This window comes from Coregonus clupeaformis, unplaced genomic scaffold (genome assembly GCF_020615455.1).
Source record: "Coregonus clupeaformis isolate EN_2021a unplaced genomic scaffold, ASM2061545v1 scaf0057, whole genome shotgun sequence".
Lineage (NCBI taxonomy): Eukaryota > Metazoa > Chordata > Actinopteri > Salmoniformes > Salmonidae > Coregonus > Coregonus clupeaformis.
This window is the reverse complement of record NW_025533512.1, coordinates 682,089-704,565: the sequence shown is the minus strand read 5'-3', so window position 1 is coordinate 704,565 and position 22,477 is coordinate 682,089. Positions and strand designations below refer to the sequence as shown.

Genomic DNA, 22,477 nt, shown 5'->3' with positions numbered 1-22,477 from the left:
ATAGGCCGATAGTTCCAGCTGACATTATGGTATGCAACTAACAGTGTGTCATGTCACCTATTAGTTTTTTTGCATCACACTCAACATTTGCGGCAAAAGCCCGAAATATAGGCCTACAACCCCCAGAACTTCCATTAAAATTCAGTACTTTGAATGAGTAGGCCTAAACAAAGCGTTGGATTGGGGGTGCATTTACCAGTGCATAAAATACTCATAACATTGTTGCGTCATAATTTTCGAGGTTTAAAACTGATCAGAAAAACTGTTTGGATCAGTCTTATCTTCGTTGTTGACTGGATGACCCAGTGTTAATCATTGTATGCATATTCACTTATTTTACAAGGAAAAGACATGGAGAGTAAAGAGTCTGAGGTATGTTACTTTATTTTCAATGCTGTGGTTATTGTAAATGAGAAGAAGAAGCATTGTACAGATTTTACAGCAGAATAACATCCAATTGTATTCATTTCTGTGGGTTACAAGGTAGCCTATAGGCTGTCATTGACCAAAACTTTTAAGTAATAGACCACTCATAGGCTACTGTAAAGATAGTCTAGATGTAGCATGTAGGCCTACTTTCTATTGACTTCAGGGGCCAAAGGTTATGACCATTAGGTTGGGTGCAAGCAAAGATGATCAATTATATTGACAAGATAGTCGAGTGGCCACTCTAACAATGGAAATACATGTCCTGGAAGGCGGGAGGGGGCGAGATCAGGTAGGACCATTCTAGCCAAAGAGAGGGCAGATACATGTGTTAACAACAGGCACAATTCCAATATAAAGCAGAATTTATTCAAAGTTGCCGAAATGCCACTTGCGTCCAGTTATATCAGTGCATGCCTAACAACCTAACCATTACGAAACTTCTATTCGATCAAATAAGCCTCACGGAGCAAATTAGCGATTACATTTTTTGTTGACCAAATTTGATACTCTCTCATTGACCGCCATACAAAAATTACTTATTTTCGTGGACACATTTTGGGTGGAGTAAACCCTCTCGCTTCGCCTCTTCCTCTCTGTTGCAAGTGTTGCAATAGGTCAAAGGATATAACCTCACCTTCACTAAAGATATGAGTCTTAAAGATGTAACCAATGAAATGGCTAAAGGTGAGGCATGTACAGAACTTTCTGATGTCTTTCAGGTGTCAGAGGTCAAAAGTGATGATCTCACCCTCACAGATATTGGAATCACAGCCTCTTGATTACCCTATCAATAATGCTGATGACATGCAGGATGAAGTCAGGTAAGTGATTTACACAAATTATCAATTTACACATAGGTCAAAGGTCTATACATTATGGCTAGGTCCCAGTGATCATAGAGAGATTCCTTTCCTCTACACAAATGTGAAAAAGATCAGCCTGATACTGGGAGCCTGGCCCAGTTCTTTGCTGATCAAGAAACAGCCAGCCCAACTCAGTCAATAGCGGCTAAACCAGAGGCAGAGATGCAGGAGGCTTATCTGAAGTCAGCTGACCCAACCCAGTCACTAGAGGCTGAAATAGATAATGAGATGCAGGCTGATCTAGAGACAGCCGGCCCATCCCATGTACAGGAGCCACACCAGACTTCTCTACTCAACCCTGGAGACCTGGAACTGGAGGTGAGGCCTGTAGTCATCTCTCAATCTAATCTACTGGTTGCATTGTGTGTGTGTGTGTGTGTGTGTGTGTGTTTGGGAGGAGAGAGTACTAGAGTTGATTGAATTCCAGCCTAACTGTACTTCCTGTCGTTCCCAGGATACTGATGTGACCTTCACCACCACGCCCACGCCCCCCCCCAGGCTGCAACATCCCAGAACAGCCTTGTCAGGCTGCAAAGAAGCTCCCCAGACCTCTGCACCTTTGTGCGGGACATGACTGATGAGTATGTTGCTCTGTGGCTTTCCAATTCTCCCCTTGATTGTTTATTTGTATTATAAACCTTTTAGATGCCTAGCTCAAGTTGGCTTCCTAGATATGTTCCCCATTAGAAAAGTTATATTTTCTTTTCTTTTCAGCCACTGGAATCTGCTGAGTGAGAATATGCTGGCCAACATGAGTTAAACAGGTTAGTCCTACCAGATGAATTCCCCACAAGGAGCCTTCACCCAGCTGATGGCAACGCTGATGTGATGCCTCCCTCTGCTGGAGTTGAAAAGAAGAGCAAGAAGTGGCGTTTCCTATTAAAAATGCCTAACATCCCGAAGATCAGGATCAAGGTAGGGAGCTCTGTGTTTGGGAATTGCCTCTAAGTTAGAGCTGGGATTTAATTATCACACAGCCAGTGGGCTTATAAGATATTGTGGGGGCTCTAATGTCAGGATGTATTTTGTCAACAGGTGTTCAAGAGAAAAGGGCAAGCCAAGAAGCACCCAGAACTGGATGCGCTGCCAACAAAACGTTTCAGTGTTATGTCACTGAGTGAGTAAGCATTGATTATGTCATTTTAATTAATCACCATGTGACCAGTTTGTTTTTACGACCATGGCAAGAGTGAACAAAGATACATAGAGTAGAAGTTTGACCTAATTTCTGATTCCGCAATGTTCTCATATCACAGATGCTGAATGTGAGGTTCCAGAGGTTCCTTCCACTTCCTCACCCATGGAGGACCTGATACCTGCACCTACTGCACAGGATCCCCAGTCCCGTAAATGCCCCCTTGTGGTTAGGGTGTTCCGGGCCATCACAAGCCCCTTCAGAGGAGCTTCAGGGAAGAAGCACTAGATAAGTGCCTGATTTTAATAAACATTATTGCATTTATTTTTGTGTCTACAGCAGTTGTATGTGTAAAATAACTAGATTAATACTTCCAAGTGATTTATAGTGGTAGACTTTTTATGGTCATTGATTGTGGAATACTGATATCATTACAGACAATATATCGCCTCTTATAGGGATACCTTGCCTTCAGTGTGACATGCCCATATTCCATATGTCTAATAGGGAATCCCCACCCACCTCTAAGACTTCTGAGACGCATTGATAATTCTCACAGGATCACACTCATAGCTTATTGGCTATGCCTGGTTTAACAATAGCGCGTCACCATTCTTTTTTAGATCTGGATCGCTTAGAATAAACAGGGTAAACACCATGAGGCCTCATAAGTTTGATGCACACAATTTTACATTTTTAGTCATTTAGCAGACGCTCTTATCCAGAGCGACTTACAGTTAGTGAGTGCATACATTATTTATTTATTTTTTCATTCTGGCCCCCCCATGGGAATCAAACCCACAACCCTGGCATTGCAAACACCATGCTCTACCAACTGAGCTACATCCCTGCCGGCCATTCCCTCCCCTACCCTGGACCAGTTGTGCGCCGCCCCATGGGTCTCCCGGTCGCGGCCGGCTACGACAGAGCCTGGATTCAAACCAGGATCTCTAGTGGCACAGCTAGCACTGCGATGCAGTGCCTTAGACCACTGCGCCACTCGGGTGGTGACTGTAGTAGGTGTGGAGGAGCACATGGGCCAAGACTGAGTGACGAAACTATAGGTCTTCCTAAAGGGAATTCCTCAAACAGTGTGGCTTTTCCAAAGGGTATACAGCACATCCTACTTTCCATTACATGGGTCACTCTCAACATCAAAGCTTTTGACCTTCACATGTCTATCTCCATTATGGAATTTCGCTCTATTTTTATCCGTTGATCTTATCTACATTTCGTTCAGCTTTCGTCTGCATGTTTGAGTGAAATATCAGACGGATGACTTGCTTGTGTGTAATATAGGACATCAAAGGCTTTGCTCATGGTATTTAAGTCTTAATAGGGAAAAGAGTGTAAAATATGTCAACAATAAGGATGTAGACTTCAAACCAGGTAACTGAAATCAAATAGCAAACCATTTCTTACATTCATAGAATTGTATATATTAGAACTCACATTGACGTTAGCATTTTGACAGATAGCATTGACTGATGAGTTCAGAGAGCACTAAAAGCTGTTTGACGGAGGGCTCTGCTCAGGATTCTAATAATGAAATATTGTCCACACGACCCTGAGCCCACAGCACTTAGATGGAAAACATTGTTGAATCATGAATATGCCTCCCTCTGACGGTGACACAGGCATCCGCCCCCTAAACCTGCACATACCATCTGGGACCAACCCTCATATTCTATTCAGCAGTAGTCAACAGCTTATACTGGTGCTGCTTCATCATCTGTGAAGTCAGGGTAAATGACTGACACACGCCTCCCAACAAACACACAAACATACAGTGGGGAAAAAAAGTATTTAGTCAGCCACCAATTGTGCAAGTTCTCCCACTTAAAAAGATGAGAGAGGCCTGTAATTTTCATCATAGGTACACGTCAACTATGACAGACAAAATGAGAAAAGAAAATCCAGAAATTCACATTGTAGGATTTTTAATGAATTTATTTGCAAATTATGGTGGAAAATAAGTATTTGGTCAATAACAAAAGTTTCTCAATACTTCTTTATATACCCTTTGTTGGCAATGACACAGGTCAAACGTTTTCTGTAAGTCTTCACACGGTTTTCACACACTGTTGCTGGTATTTTGGCCCATTCCTCCATGCAGATCTTCTCTAGAGCAGTGATGTTTTGGGGCTGTCGCTGGGCAACACGGACTTTCAACTCCCTCCAAAGATTTTCTATGGAGTTGAGATCTGGAGACTGGCTAGGCCACTCCAGGACCTTGAAATGCTTCTTACGAAGCCACTCCTTCGTTGCCCGGGCGGTGTGTTTGGGATCATTGTCATGTTGAAAGACCCAGCCACGTTTCATCTTCAATGCCCTTGCTGATGGAAGGTGGTTTTCACTCAAAATCTCACTATACATGGCCCCATTCATTCTTTCCTTTACACGGATCAGTCGTCCTGGTCCCTTTGCAGAAAAACAGCCCCAAAGCATGATGTTTCCACCCCCATGCTTCACAGTAGGCATGGTGTTCTTTGGATGCAACTCAACATTCTTTGTCCTCCAAACACGACGAGTTGAGTTTTTACCAAAAAGTTATATTTTGGTTTCATCTGACCATATGACATTCTCCCAATCCTCTTCTGGATCATCCAAATGCACTCTAGCAAACTTCAGATGGGCCTGGACATGTACTGGCTTAAGCAGGGGGACACGTCTGGCACTGCAGGATTTGAGTCCCTGGCGGCGTGGTGTGTTACTGATGGTAGGCTTTGTTACTTTGGTCCCAGCTCTCTGCAGGTCATTCACTAGGTCCCCCTGTGTGGTTCTGGGATTTTTGCTCACCGTTCTTGTGATCATTTTGACCCCACGGGGTGAGATCTTGCATGGAGCCCCAGATCGAGGGAGATTATCAGTGGTCTTGTATGTCTTCCATTTCCTAATAATTGCTCCCACAGTTGATTTCTTCAAACTAAGCTGCTTACCTATTGCAGATTCAGTCTTCCCAGCCTGGTGCAGGTCTACAATTTTGTTTCTGGTGTCCTTTGACAGCTCTTTGGTCTTGGCCATAGTGGAGTTTGGAGTGTGACTGTTTGAGGTTGTGGACAGGTGTCTTTTATACTGATAACAAGTTCAAACAGGTGCCATTAATACAGGTAACGAGTGGAGGACAGAGGAGCCTAGTTACAGGTCTGTGAGAGCCAGAAATCTTGCTTGTTTGTAGGTGACCAAATACTTATTTTCCACTATAATTTGCAAATAAATTCATTAAAAATCCTACAATGTGATTTTCTGGATTTTTTTTTCTCAATTTGTCTGTCATAGTTGACGTGTACCTATGATGAAAATTACAGGCCTCTCTCATCTTTTTAAGTGGGAGAACTTGCACAATTGGTGGCTGACTAAATACTTTTTTCCCCCACTGTAGACTCCCCCATGGACAGTGAATTACTATTAATAATATTCTCAGCATGAGGCAAAGTAAATTATTACTCCCCCCAAACATTTTAGGAATAAAAGGAAAAACAGCAGAGCCCCATGAGGTCAATCAGGCCATGGTCCAGGATGAAGAGAAAAGTAATGGTGCTGTGAGTTATACAGTGACGGTCTGTGGATGATGTGTCTCATACATTATGGATGAAACCTTATGTTTTCCATCACTGTCAGATGTGCTTGGCTACTTTAATCTGCCAGCGATTGAGTTCTTAAACTGGTCTATATAGAATTCTACATTTGAGGGTCACCGTCAATTTAATCATTGAACGTACAAAATTCAAATTATGAGTCACCCGCATTGCTCATCCTGTCACGAGCACCTTGGCATGAGTAAATTAGTTACTTGCACCAGTTCCTAGGGCAAGAGCAAGTGGTTTGGAAACAGATTAACTCACCCTACTGTGTGCGTCTGTGTGTGTGGATAACAACAGGATCCAACCCCTCCCTTCCCCCCTCACCTCATTTCCAAAAGGAAATATCATCTCACACAGATACACAACCCCCTGTGAAGATCATCCAACCTAATCAACCTCCATTATCCAATCAGACACAACCGTGGAGGAGCAATCTGCCGCTAATTCAGTGGGTGGGAAAGGAACCCAAGGGGGAGGGGCTACTCTGTCTCCCCACCTCCACCCCCTCTCCCACCCCCACCCATGTTTTATAATCAGGTGGTATTTCACTGGGCACTGTGAATGGTAAAAAAACTAACTTTAAAAGTCATTCTTCACATCCGTGGCATTGTCAGTTTAGTGGTAAGGTCAACCCTTTGAAAAGGAAGATTGCCTTTAAGGACAGTGGGCTGTATAATATTATGGATGTTTCTCTGTTGAGGGAGGCAGGAGTGTGAGTTTTTGTGCCTGTCACTAAGACACATACACAGTTGGCTTTGTCAACAGTAAACACATAGCTCATCACTCGAACAAAGGCACACGGACAACAGGATGAGAGTGATGTCAGCTGCCTTCACCAGGTCCTGATTAAGAAAAGCTTCATTGGGGTATTGGCTCCTATGGCCACCATGGGAATCAGTTAGACCCTAATGATTTCCTTTCAATGCCCTGAGCTGGTCAGTAAGCCAAACACAGGCAGCTATATAGAACCTGATGACACATGTTGTTCTGCAGGACTGAGGTCATCTACATGAGATCATTTAGCATCTAGTCATTGGACAGAGAGGGAGCAGCTGGGGGAGGCTGGGTGTTATTATTGGCACTTACAAAATGTCTTACTGGTCATATTTCTGACCAAAATGTTGACATCATAAAACGTGCAGAGTGTACAGGAGTGTGTGCAGAAGTTATATTTATTGGATGTGACTGTTTCCATTTTCTAGTGATAACTAGGATTTTTTACATTTCTTCTGCATTATACCTCAAATGTATGCCTGTGTAGCTATAACATATGTTTTCCAGTAGTGAGTCCTTTATTGTAGCAGTGAGTCCTTATTTTGAAGACCACCTGCCTCCTCAGTCCTGTATCTCTCCTCCTCACCCCCAGGGGGCGATCACGGTCAGGTGCAGATCAGGCCAGGCCATGGCTCCTCTGTCTCTAAGCCTCCTCTCATGGCTCCTGCTCCTCTCCATGGCTCAGTGCATTAGGTAGCACGCTGGGCATGGATCTCATTGCATAACTGATAAATTAGCTTTGTCTGGAGGAAAAGTAGCTGAAAAGTTGGCAAAAGTTTTCCGTAGCCAGCTGTCATCATGGTGATCAAGGAGGAGTGTGCAATGTAACCCACTTTTATCCCCCCATTACTTCTGAAAGAAAGATGTTGGTGCCCTCCATTTTGTGCACAATTCCTGAGCGCAGTCAGAGTGCCTCAACACTGACTGACATCAGGAATTACAGATAGAGAATGTCAAAAAAATTATATTCATTCTTAACAGCATCACTCCTGTCTTAAAATTACAGTTATAAAGCTTTTGAAACTAAATCGTCTGTGGCTTCAGTTTTAAAATGATGACCCATTTTAAAGCTGCAGAAATATTTCACTCATTACAACACATCTCTGCGTTATATTTGCCTCATTATTTCACTCCACTCCCGAGTGGCGCAGTGGTCTAAGGCACTGCATCGCTAGTGCTAGCTGTGCCACTAGAGATCCTGGTTCAAGTCCAGGCTCTGTCGCAGCCTGCCGCGACCGGGAGACCCATGGGCAGCGCACAATTGGTCCAGCGTCGTCCAAGGTAGGGGAGGGTTTGGCTGGCAGGGATGTGGGTTCGTTTCCCACGGGGGGCCAGTATGAAAAAAATAAACATGTATGCATTCACTAACTGTAAGTCGCTCTGGATAAGAGCGTCTGCTGAATAATGTAATGTATCACTTTAGGCTAGGCTCCACAGACTCCCTAGCCCGAAGCCTGAGATGTACGGTTGTTTATACCGTCTATGGCTGAACCTCACTGGAACAACCCATATATTTTAGCCATCATTTTGTACAATGCATTAAGCCCCCATAGTCCTGCCGTAATTTGTGCAAGGCATATAGGCAGCCATCATGTGTGCTCTAGAGAGCGCAGCTCCCCTGTCTGTCCTCTGGCTCTATTTTCCCTGTTGACAGTATAGGAGATATTTTGCCAAATTACTCGAGCAGGCACTTTTCTAAGACAATGGAGCTCCTACAGACCCGGCCTCAGAACAATGGCACAGCCGTGCATAATAACCATCTGTCTGTCACCTTAAAGGATTAGACACACACACACAGGGGTTATCAGCTGAATCCTGTGAGGGTGTGGAGTGTGGGTCTGGCTGTGTGTGAGTGAGTGAGGGGGATGGGGACGAGGGTGCAAAGATTAAGCAAATTAATATGACTAAAGTGTAAATTAGTGTGTGTGTTTGTGCGTGTGTGTGTGTGTACACACGTGTATATCCGTGTCTCTCTCTATGAGTGTGTTACAGAGAGAGCCCATGTATCTGTGTGTGTCTGTATTTGTCAGCCCGGCAGGTTTCACTTGGGGACAAGTGGGAGTTTAACCACATATCCGGACCATTGAGCCTCAGTGACCCACCAGAAGGCTCTTCACACAGAACCAACATTTAACCAGATTAGAGTACTTGGGTCCTCTGGCAATTTACAAGGCTGAATCAGGACAGCTCTCTGGCTTTGTATAAAAATGGTATATAAAAAAAAGAAACATCTGTCACTTAAGTGGATTTGCCGCTGTGAATGTTTTGCATTTAAATGAAGCCATTACTGTCAGTAAAGCTATTGGATTGTCATGCCTCGTCACCAAATGGCTTCAACAATCTATCTGACATGATGCAGTGTAATAGCTATGCAATTGTAGTGTTCATTGGCCCTCAACAAAACGTTTTGGTGAGTTTTGGGCAGAGATGCAGTTTGCTGAGATACTGTATTTGGAGAATGAACCAGAAGTTTGTTCTATTCTATTTTTGTGCCCTAACCATCATTCCCCTAAAATAAACCTATTTTGGGTGATTGTTTGGCAATGATTTCAAATGTACTGACAGAAGTCTGACCAGGCCTCGAAGAAAAGTTTTCTACAAAGGATTTGTAAAATGAAAGGATTCCAAAAACCACTTTCACTCGCAGTGACCTCCACCCACACAAACATACTATATACGTGCACAGAACACCCACATGTGAGTACAACACACACACACACACAGACACACACACACACACATACAGACAGACAGACAGACAGACAGACAGACACATAAATGGGTCATCAGGCAGTGTAAGGGTGTCAGTGAGTGGGTTTTGCGTAGGCCTTGTGATAGCAGAGTTCTCCCAGAAGACACTTCACATCTGATGTTACTGGGCTGAATACTGAAGAGGAGCATGTTTGGGTGAATCCTCGATGTTGAATCATACCCATGTAGAATTCTTAAGTATGTAAATAGTTTTTCTTGTTATAGCCTACCATGAATGTCTCTAGGAGGGAAAGGGTGTTTATCCTACTCATTATTCCTCTATGGCTGTGCGACTGACTCAATAACTCAAATTGGGAAGTAGAGTAATGTTATTAACTCACTGTGTGCTTGTCTTCACTTACTGAACTGGGACAGCTGTTTCGATGGTACCCAGAGAAAGACCTGATAGTTGGGTATCATGTTGTGTACCCCACATAAGACCTGATAGTAAGGTATCATGTTGTATACCCCACATAATACCTGATAGTTGGGTATCATGTTGTGTACCCCACATAAGACCTGATAGTTGGGTATCATGTTGTGTACCCCACATAAGACCTGATAGTTGGGTATCATGTTGTGTACCCCACATAAGACCTGATAGTTGGGTATCATGTTGTGTACCCCACATAAGACCTGATAGTTGGGTATCATGTTGTGTACCCCACATAAGACCTGATAGTTGGGTATCATGTTGTGTACCCCACATAAGACCTGATAGTTGGGTATCATGTTGTGTACCCCACATAAGTCTATCATCCCTATACTTTTCAATACTTCACCAATTGCTCAGGTATGACTCCCATGCTCTGACATGGTCAGGGAGACTCGGGTTACCAAAGTTTAATAAACCATCTGTATACCTTACCCTCCCTAATGTAACCTACTGTAGCACACCTACCCCTCTCCAGCTGTATCTAACCACCTTGTCAACATTTCCAATCTGCACTGCACAAATAACCCCATTAGGGGGTGTTATTAGCTGTGATAGCCACAATATGCTAGTTGGATAGCTCGCCGCTGGCTAGCAGGGGCTCTTTCTGTTTGCCTGATAGGAGCAGATGACAGTAATTTTATCTGCAGGGGGGAAACAGCAGGATACGAGAGAGAGGCCTGTGTATAATGACAGGATGAGCGGGTGAGAGGGGGGAATGGATCTGTTCCACACAAATAGGCTAACAAACAGTGCTAGGATTGTGTTTACCGAAACAAGTCCCCCCGCTGTTAGCCTAGATGTCAACTACTCTGTCAACGTAACCTGACAACTGTTTCTCTGTTAGGTGATGTTGTTGTCTGTCAACATAGCTGGTTGGTAATGGAACTACTCAATCTGTGGTAATAGGTTTGTCATTGTGTGTACTGCTATATCTATAGCTTATTGTACACTTCTCCTCCACCAAGCAGATTTATTACTAGTTTATCTCCTGAGGTGATATCTGAACCAAGCTTCAACAAATCTGCTGGATAGCTAACTTGATCACTATTCCAGTGTGTCTCTACTAGGCATAAAAACACTTGACTGAGGACTGCACCTTGCAGATCCAAGCAGCAGTTAAAGTGAGTGGCATCCATCTCTGTTCTCTTCCTCCGGCCGGCCTTCTCTCAGGAGACTGGTTAATCTAATGGGATCCATACTGATGAAAGAGCTCAGCTGCAAACCTGATGACTTCAGCTCTGGTCAGCAGTAATTAGAACCAGCTTACCACATGTCCGCATGCCCCCCCTTTGATTTCAGACAGTCTGGATGTACTTCTGTAGCCTTCACAGATGTGGTCATTCAATGTGGTCAAACTGTGGTTTCCCAGGAATGGATTAAGAAACATTGGCTTATTGCATGTTATGAAGTCATGGCGGTGCTACTGAATAGAGCCGAGACACAGGCTGAGCTATAGACAAATGACTTGGAACTAACCAAAACTAATACAATTGAATTGACAAACAGGACTGGTTCTCATGGATGACCCCCATCTCAGCCCTATCTACATACTAGGTCCTGAGCGTGATCGGCTAAAAGTCAGAACTGCTCACTTCTATGGCACACCAACCACTGAAGCAGAGACGCCAGGGTCACAGTAAGCTCTACCCATGCTCCAGCCAGGTAGAAGCCATTGAATTGCCAGAAGAAGAGTACATTTCAGACGAGAGAGTTGGAGCTCAGACCATAGAAACCAGGTCACCAAGTAGACACCTGTATAAATATGACCCATATAGCTAGAGTATATGTCAGTATATCAACAGTAAGGCAGTGTTTCCAATTCAAATCAAATCAAATCAAAGCAAATTTTATTGGTCACATGTGCCGAATACAACAGGTGCAGACATTACAGTGAAATGCTTACTTACAGCCCTTAACCAACAGTGCATTTATTTTTAACAAAAAAAGTAAAAATAAAACAACAACAAAAAAAGTGTTGAGAAAAAAAGAGCAGAAGTAAAATAAAATAACAGTAGGGAGGCTATATATACAGGGGGGTACCGGTGCAGAGTCAATGTGCGGGGGCACCGGCTAGTTGAGATAGTTGAAGTAATATGTACATGTGGGTAGAGTTAAAGTGACTATGCATAAATAATTAACAGAGTAGCAGCAGCGTAAAAAGGATGGGGTGGGGGGGCAGTGCAAATAGTCCGGGTAGCCATGATTAGCTGTTCAGGAGTCTTATGGCTTGGGGGTAGAAGCTGTTGAGAAGTCTTTTGGACCTAGACTTGGCACTCCGGTACCGCTTGCCGTGCGGTAGCAGGGAGAACAGTCTATGACTAGGGTGGCTGGAGTCTTTGACAATTTTGAGGGCCTTCCTCTGACACCGCCTGGTATAGAGGTCGATCCACTTATTTGATGTATTCTAGGCTAGCACATAGCATCGAGCCATTAATTAGTTGTAGCGGACTAACTGTAAAATACAATGAAACCAAAATGTTTACTGTTTCGCTGGTGACCACTAAGACTCTGACCATACCTCGCAAACTCCACTAGCACTACAGATAAAGGGCAGCAGTATGTACCTCTGATGACTCTCACCATGGCCTGTACTCATGTGGTTATCTGGATCTAGATTTCCAGTACTGTGGTTACATAAATGGACGGCTCGGTGCTGATGGAGAGATTGCGATTCCATTAATAAAGGACTTAAGAGAGGCAGCTGATCTGTTCTACGGAGGGAGAGCCCAGGGCATGTTCTTTGTGTGGTCACAATGAGGCCAGCCTCACCAATGGGAAGGCCGACCTCTCTGTGTGGTGTGTATGTGGTGTGTGTGTGTGACCTGGGCTTATCGCTTCAATCACAAGCATGGCTCCACTGTTATGTGAGAGAGCAAGGAAGAACGAGGCAGAGTGAGAGAGATGGAGAGATGGAAAGAAAGAGAGAGAGGCAGGCCACGGGCCACTGCACACCATTACACATCGTATCGCAGGAACAGAACTGATACTGTGCAAAGAGCGAGGAGTCAGTAACCCTCTGCCTGGGCCCTGTACTGTACAGTTATAGTTAGTTATATAAGTCAAGTTCCGACTGACAACTGTGTCCAATATGTAGCCTGAGTCTAAGATAGATTGAAAGATACTGTACTCTGGCTATTCTGCAGAACTACATTGCTGTAAGAAGACAGCAGATATTGAAATGAAAAGTCTTGTCTAGAAGAACTATGCAAGGTAGATGCATATTTATGGCCGACTGATTTGTATAATGGGCTCTTTCAGTGATATCCATCAAAATGAAGTGAAACATTAGAGAGCAAAGTAGAAAGACAGTGATAAAGAAGGAGGGAACAGCGGTCTTAACACTGAGCTCATCTAGAGTAAACACTGATGGTCTCTAATGCATGAACAGCACACTCTCCTCCCTGCTATTCTCTCTGCTCTTGTATCAACAACATTACACAAACAACATCTCAATAGACATTGGGGCGTGGGTGATTCGAGACTTCATCTTTGCTATGATTGAACAGCTGTTGCAGTCGATAAAGCAAGCCATAATTATTATCAAACAATCAGAGGGAAAATTAAAAGTCTCCCATTGAGTATGCTAATTCATTGTCATTTATGCTACAGTAATGGGCCGTGCCGTGCCCTGCCCACAACTCACAGGATATAATGATAACTTAGCTACCCCTTAACTTGAGCACCCATTAATGGAATTCTTAAAGGCTCAATGCGGCCATTTTTATATCAATATCAAATTATTTCTGGATAACAATTAAGTACCTTACTAACCACGTTTCCATCCAACCATTTCATGCAGATTAATTATCTGACACATGAAAAAAGTCACAACCCGGCTGATGGAAAAATGAAATGCTGGTACAACTTTATAAATGACGACAGACAACGTGTTTGTTCGAAATGGTGGGATCTTTTTGTGACGGTAAAATTAAAATATGTGAGAAATGGCAGTGGAAACGCCTTTATGCGCAAATATTGATATAATAACCATCATATCGAAGTAAACTTGGAGTCACACGATGATATGTTGTGGTCCTCCCACTACGACTCGGAAAGCATGCAGTTTATTAGGCTACAGATAAAATAAGTTATAATGAACTTCACAGGGTGGTGAATGTGAAAGATGATGAGCTTGATGCTCCTTTCCAATAAATATCAAGGGTCTGGTGACATGATGATTGATGCTTGGCTGCCGTTTGGCAAATACAAATAATATTGCTCTTATCCATAATAATCTCATAATGTAGGTAGCCTACCCGCACTGTATCTGCCAGCTGTTGACTAGGGCGCATGTGCCAAGACCAGAGTGGGCACATTTGCTATATAATGCAACGGTTTCTGTGACAAAACCATCAGTAGAGTTGAAAATGCGATGGAAATCCATTTAACTTGGGAATTTAACCACACAAGTTATTTTTATGTGCACTATGTCATCACGCACAGCCTTTTATCCTCAAAAAGTCATTTTGATGGAAACTCATCTCTGGTGGGAAAATGCGCATATTGTTTTATGCAGATTTTAGAATATTCACATTAAAATCTTACGCAAATTGGATGGAAACCTAGCTACTGTAATAGATTTCCATTAAAATGTGCAAAAATAGCTTTTTAGCAAAACATTATTTCTCAAGCAAGAATTTAGCTAGGACTGTTTGGGAGTGATCTGAGTGGGAAGGGGAAAACTGTAAAGTAGCTGTTATTGACAGAGAGGTTTGGAACTCTCTTTGTTATTGGTCTATTAACTGATTTACCGCATTGTGATGTCACCATGGGTGCCGAAACTCCCGCCCATGTAAACCTGGTGATTAGAAGGCCCTGTGTAGATTTGTATTTTCAATCAGCATCTATAAGGAAATAACACTGATCAAATGTTTTCAGACTTGTACAGTGTTAGTTTCATCAGCTGTTGTTCAATATGATATAAAACACAGGGAAAACTGAATTTTGTCTGCCCTGGGCCTTTAATCACCTATAAGGCAGATTAATTACAGAATAAATCCTGTACAATAACCACGTTATTAATAATGAATGTAGTCATTAATACATGGTGAAAACTGGGTCTATATACAGTAAGCTCAGGGGCCAATGTGATCTTAGCAGCTGTACTCCCTTCTTCCCCACAGAGTAGATCTAGAGGGATTCTGTCGGTTGTGTGCTCTCAAGGTTGGCTTTGCATTGCAGCCAATTCCTTGGTGATCTGACTGTCTACTAATGAAAAGTGTGTCTGCATATCTGTTTTTAGACACTTGAGTTTTGATGGTCAACGGTATTCATCGCTCTGTCTCTTTAATGCTATGTGATGTAGGCCTATAGGCTTATGCATTGTTGCATTTACTTGTGTGAGAAAAAGCGAACAGTGTATGAGGAAAATAGAAGAGAACAGTACATTCATCTTGTTACATCTTTGCTAAAAATACTAAAATGATATAGATTCAGTGACAGGTTCTTATATGATGTTGCATCCTTAGCATGATTGCAATAGGCTGCAATGTGTAAGAGAGAGTTAGAAGTAGCACTTGAACACATTATGAATGCCATTTTCCCTCCAAATTGCCTCTATTATTCAGAGGCCAAACTGCAAAAAATTCTAGGATATCACAGCGATGGCACTTTAGCTACCAACTTCATTGCAGAATCACAGGGAGTAGACCTATACTCTATGTATTACATTTTCATCTGCTAGGTTTGTGTAGGACTGGGATAATCACTGTGCAGAACTGTATCTCCCCTCACAACAACTAAGTGGTTCACTGGATCACATCAATCAATTCAATAAGGCCAACACCGCCTTTGTTTTTGAAAGATGCGCTGTTGAAAGCGTGCCAATTTTCAGTGTGTTGGAGTTTCTTACAGCCAGGCAGTATCCACCACAGCGGCGGCTAAATCTGGGCCAAATCCCGCTGACAAAAGAAAGTTACGACTCATGTGTGTCCCCACAACACTCTTAACTCCTCGCTTTCCACACTGGTCCCAATAACTCCACTGTGGCAGTCACCAAGATGAGACAAGAACTGATAATCTCGCAGAGGAGGTCTGCTCTAAACTGACCGACAGGTTAATACACTAAAGGCTAGTTTACGTTCCGCAGGTTGACTGTGGCTCAACCGACCCGAGTCCCAGCCTAATCTCGTGGCTCTTTAACCCCCTGGGCTTTATAATGATCAGCTAGCATAACATTGAAAAGAGGACATTTCAACAACACAGAGCCAACTGTGTTGTATCCCAACTGGTAGAGCATGGCGCTTGTAATGCCAGGGTAGTGGGTTCGATCCCCGGGACCACCCATACGTAAAAATGTATGCACAAATGACTATAAGTCGCTTTGGATAAAAGCGTCTGCTAAATGGCATATTATTATTATATTATAACTGGCTATTTATACCACAAGAAGAGGGCAGAACAGTATCCCCTAACATGGGCTTATTATTCGTCCACAGAGGGAAACTGATCTCATTCATAGCCACAAAGCTCTTCTCTAAACATAACACTGGGGGCACAGATCTGGAGGTTAATGGTTTATTTAATGGCTTTAAACTCATTTCCCCCAGTAATATGAGTTTTCTCATGAAACTTAATGATATGCAGGGAATGTGCCAGGCCCATTACAGGCTTCATCCAATTTTTATATATTTATTTCCAGAAATGGTTTTCCTGGCTTTAGGAAGATAGCCATTCCTGATCTAATGCCAATCACCCCTTATGCCAAATAAATTGATGAAATGTGTCATCTGTGGATTAAAGTTAGCATGATTTTGCTCTTCTCTGAGAAACGAAAGCATATTTAGTGACTGGCTACATCTACTCCGATTAAACCAACCTGGACAGTTCTTACTGAAATTGGCTTGTTACTACACTTACATGTACAGGCATGTGCTGTAGGTATATTACGGCTAGGCTAAATTCCATATTAATGCTACACTAAATAATTAGTAGAGCCCTACAGGGCTAGCCATTTCATGAACCACAAGGCATTGCAGTGCCATTCACCCACTAGGAAGACATACTGTAACCACTGTGCTGTATGTAATGTGAGGTTTGTTTGCTTGCCTGCTCGCTAGCGTGATGCTGAGAGGAGAGGCATGACATGCTCATGTTAGGGCAGCAGAGGCTGCCTCTTGCACGGCCTGCTGGCTACAGTCACGGCATTGTTACCGGGCAGATCCTCCAGCCTGTAGCACGCTCTGTGAGAGACTGGCTTGTGAGTGGGTGAGCCAGTAAAGCGGCCTATGACTTGTAGTGATATGACAGATAGGGAACAGGCAGACGCACCATGGGAAAAGTCTGTTGTGGTTCTGGGACCTACTTTTGGGACAGTGGAAAGGATGGGACAGGTTGTGGGGTGGGGATGGAGGTACATGTGTGAGCGTGTGGTGTGTATGTGCATGTGTCTACATAAATCCTTGATGCAAACGGTGCATGGAGAACAAAGCCCACATCCGCACTCTAGATGTCGTTGGATAAACAAATTCTTAGGCATGGGGATAGTATCACAGATGATTGAGTGAAGATTACTGTGTGAGGATTACTGTATGCACTTAATGTGATATGTTTGCCCAGAGCGTGACATGTGGCTCAATGTCTGAGCATCACGAGACGTGAGCGTGTGTTTACATGTCTCCATTCCAAGGGCCATTAAGGTCCATTACAGCTTCACAGTTGAGACCACTGCTTGTTTTACCCGTGAGTGGTATTATGTATGTGTCATACAGTACAAAAACCTCTGTTCTATCTAATCTTCCTTAATCCACACACACACACACGTGCGCACATGCCTGCAAGCACGCACACATCATAAACATATATTCACTACATTTGGCACAAGAACAGACAGAACAAGAACGTACATCACATCCTCACATGCACATACTACCTGTAGCCTATGTACACAAACAAACAGCAATACTGTATATGCACTTGATATAACAACAAGGAAAATAAGTGTTATAGTGACTCATGTAGAGGACTTCATGTGGTTTTCAGACACTTGTACAGTATAAACACACATGACGTGAAAAATGTCATAAAAATTAGATTAGGTTAACTTGAGTTAACTTGAACATGTAAACTCTGAATTTAATACATGTGAAATTTAAGCTCAATGTGAAAAACAGCCATTTCACATGTGAATCTCCAAATTTCACTTTTTTGTTGTTGTAAGGGCCCAGTTGTCTACGTGTCAGTCTGTTTGTACAGTAGATGATCTGTGTGGCTCTGCCAAGGTCTATTCCTGTGGAACAGGCTCTGTCTTGGCTGGGCTCCCTCTGAGTTCACTGCTTCAAGAAGATACCCATTGTTTTGCTTTCAGACTTCAGATAGGGTTTCCTCCACCTGCAGCCAAGAAGAGATTTGACCAGCCTTCTCCAATCTTAGTCGACTGTCTAAAGACAGACTTGTTTATTATTTTTCTCTCTGTCCTTTTTTCTGTTTGGGTTCACAATAACTCTATTAAACCTAGAACAACTGTCAAATCCAGGGAATAATGTTGTGTGTGTTTACAGGTCCTTGTGTTGTAGTGTGTGTGTGTGTGTATACGCATGTACATGCTCACGTATGCAGGAAAGGGTGGACAGTGGGCGATGTGTGGAGGAGGTCACAATGTTACTTGAAAAAACAGATGCCAACTGCTCAGCTTGAGGTTGGGTTTCTGAGATGAGATGGTGGAGTCTGAGGCATGTACTGTAACAATGAGGCTAAACTGCAGACAATGTCTCTCCACCCCCAATATCCAACCCCCACCCCACCCAGCCATCTCTCTCATTAATATTTAATGGAGCTTGACAAATAATTGCCCCATCTGTTACAGTAAGTGCTGCCTCAGCCGCTGACAATAAAAATAATGATGCTGCCGTAGCCCGCGGCCCATGACAGCCAAGTTGATAATTCAATAGGCTTCACTTGGCTTCGGTTGCTGTTGCTGGCTATGCAGTGGTTGACTGGAGAGAGGGAGGAAGACGTTAGTAAAGATGTATAGACTGGTCTCCTGCTAGCACTGTTAAAACAGAATGCCACATGAGCTAATGGCTGCAGGAGAGAATCAGCAACCTTGACACAGTTTCCCATCCCACACACACATCCACGCACACACAAGAAGAGCCTCTACTCCAGCAAGCAATAATGTAAATTGTTCGTTAAAGTAATACATGTGAAAATATGGTTTAACGTGACATTTAAGCTCAACATGTGAAAACAGCTATTTCACATGTGAAACTGCAAATTTGACATGTTTTTTTGTAAGCTCTGGCTCAGCTCTGGACTTCCACCCCCAAAAACGGAAGCAGCATGGGCTTGATCCCAGGAACACTGGTGTCACCACGTTGCGAGTGACGTCACAGAGATTAAGTTGTGGGTCGCGTCGAGGGAAGACTTCTCTCAAGAGGATCAGATGGTCCTAATCTTGTTAGGTCATTCACACGATACTTGCTGGCCTCTGGGGTTGTGCAGTTTGACCTGGTATGATTATCAGTGGCCAGAGATGAGCTGCTGCTGTGAGTCCTTAGAGTAAAGCATGTAATGTATGCCCAAGTTAGCATCGCACTGTAACGTCATCAACCTGAGACCTAAGGTTCAAACCTGGCCAACCAAAACCATGCCATTTCAATATTGTGGCATTAACCTACACAAAAAAAGGTGCTATCTAGAACCAAAAAGGGTGCTTTGGCTGTCCCCATAGGATAACCCCTTTAGGTTATAGGTAGAACGCTTTTGGGTTCAATGTAGAACCTTTTCCACAAAGGGTTCTACATGGAACCCAAAAGAGTTCTACCTATGGGGACAGGGTTATCCTATGGGGACAGCCACAGAACCCTTTTGGAACCCTTTTTTCTATGAGTGTACTAAATATATTTCAAGTTTCAAGTTTTATCAGTCGTATGTTCGGGATACGCATGGTATACATAATCTAACAAAATGCTTATTGCAGGTTCCTTCTTCGACAATGCAACAACAATAATAAATAATTCAAGATAAGAATATGAACATAAAGTATATGGCTCAGTAGAATAGAATAAACATTTGAGCATAAGTATAATACAGGAAGGCACAATTTATAGTCCAATATTTACACGTATATTGGGGAAGGGGTATGGGGGCAGTGTATAACCTGAGCAGTATACAGTGGTGTAAAGTACTTAAGTAAAGATACTTTAAAGTAGTACATAAGTAGTTTTTTGGGGTATCTGTACTTTACTATTTATAATTTTTGACTACTTTTACTTTTACTTCACTACATTCCTAAATAAAATAATGTACTTTTTACTCCATACATTTTCCTGGACACCCAAAAGTACTCGTTATATTTTGAATGCTTAGCAGGACTGGAAATTGTCCAATGCACGCGCTTATCAAGAGAACATCCCTGGTCATCCCTAATGCCTCTGATCTGGCGGACTCACTAAGCACAAATGCTTCGTTTGTAAATTATGTCTGAGTGTTGGAGTGTGCCCCTGGCTATCGGTAAATTTAAAAAACAATAAAATGGTGCCGCCTGGTTTGCTTAATGTAAGGGATTTGAAATGATTTATACTTTTACTTTTACTTTTGATACTTAAGTATATTTTAGCAATTATGTATACTTTTGATACTTAAGTATATTTAAAACCAAATACTTTTAGACTTTTACTCAAGTAGTATTTTACTGGGTGACTTTCACTTTTACTTGAGTCATTTTCTATTAAGGTATCTTTACTTTTTCCACCACTGGCAGTATAATAAGAGTCTGGTAGCAGCAGTTGTGATGTGTGTGTAGCATGAATGTATATATGTGTGTGTGTATGTATGTCTGTGTTGGTGTGTGCATGAGTGAGTGCATGTGTGCTAAGGTGCGGAGAATCAGAGCAGGTGGTCAGTCCAGTTCAAATGTTCAGCAGTCTGATGGCTTGTAGATAGAAACTGTCTCTGAGCCTGTTGGTATCAGACCTTGTGCTCCGATACCGTCTGCCTGATGGGGTGTAAGGGAGAGAACAGCTCGTGGCTGTCCTGGATGGGTGGGAGCACGGTCCCAGTGACATACTGGGCCGTCTTCACCAACTGCTGGAGAGCCTTGCGGTCGTGGATGGAGCAATTACCGTACTAGGCTGTGATGCAACCAATCAGGACGCTCTCGATGGTTCATCGGTAGTATTTGGAGAGGACCCGCCTTAGGAAGTAGAGACACAGTTGCGCCCTCTTGATAAGAGTGGTGGTGTTGTTGGTCCATGACAAGTCCTCGTGATGTGGAAACAGAGGAACTTAAAACTTGTCTCTCTCTCTACTGCAGTCCCGTTGATGTGGATAGGGGCATGTTCCCTCTGTTTCCTGAAGTCAACAGTCAACTGCTTTGTATAGCTGACGTTGAGGGAGAGGTTGTTGTCATGACACCACAATGCCAGTTCACTTACCTCCTCCCTATAGGCTGACTCGTCGTTGTTGGTTATCAGGCCTACAACCTTGGTGTCGTCAGCAAACTTGATGGTGGAGTTGGTGTCGTGCAAAGCCACGCCATCGTGGGTGAACAGGGAGTACAGCAGAGGACTGAGGACACACGCCTGGGGGGCCCCTGTGTTAAGTCAGTGTGGAGGAGATGTTGTTGCCAATCCTCACAGCCTGTGGTCTGCCCATCATGAAGTCCAGGATCCAGTTGCTGAGGGTGGTGTCCAGACCCAGGGCTCTGAGCTTGGTGTCGAGCTTGGAGGGAACAATAGTGTTGTCCAAATCTGTTACCGCCGTGTGACTAGAGATGGAAATGGCATCTTCCGTGGATCTGCCTGCAATTTGGAGTGGGTCCAGTGTGCCTGGCATGATGGCCTTGATGTGGGCCATGACCAGCCTCTCGAAGCACTTCATGATGACCGAGGTGAGTGCGACAGGGCGATAGTCATTTGGGCACGTCACCTTGTTTTTCTTGAGCACTGGGACGATGGTGGTGTCCTTAAAGCAGGTGGGGACAACAGCCTGGGACAGCGACAGTTTGAAGATGTCCGAGAAGACGCCAGCCAGCTGGTCAGCACACACTCTGAGGAAGTGGCCAGGGATGCCATCTGGTTGAGAGTTTTCCTCACGTCAGCCTCGGAGAGCGAAAGCATCTGATCATCTGGATCATATGAATAGAAGTTAGACGAAGGAAAAACTTGTCTCTTGCCTGCTTTACTTCCATAAAATAAAGTTTCATATTGCTTTATTACAATTCCTAATCTGACCTAATTTAATCTGCCTAGGCACATTTCGGAGTTGAAATAAACTTAATGAATCTCCTGCTATGTTGCAGGGGCGGACTGGGACAAAAATTCGGCCCTGGCATTTTATCCACCAGCCCACATCACTGCGCGCACCGCCAACTCACCCCCTTTCCACAGAGGGTTCTACATGTAACCCAAAATGGTTCTACCTGGAACTAAAACTGGTTCTACCTGGAACCAAAAAGGGTTCTCCTTTTGGAACCCTTTTTTCTAATATTGTACTTGGACACAGGCAGTAGTGCTGACACATATCATTGGCAGTGCAGTGCAGCGTGTCTCAACTATTTCTGTAC

At 43.4% G+C, this 22,477-nt stretch overlaps 1 long non-coding RNA gene across 1 annotated transcript; it reads left to right on the top strand.

Moving 5' to 3' along the window:
• Nucleotides 1-1,489: 1,489 nt before the first annotated feature.
• On the top strand, nt 1,490-2,697 carry LOC121570421. The gene is made up of 5 exons (XR_006001456.1): nt 1,490-1,610; nt 1,747-1,873; nt 2,007-2,207; nt 2,328-2,409; nt 2,549-2,697. It is a non-coding gene; the product is annotated as an uncharacterized LOC121570421 (long non-coding RNA).
• The last annotated feature ends 19,780 nt before the right edge of the window (nt 2,698-22,477 follow it).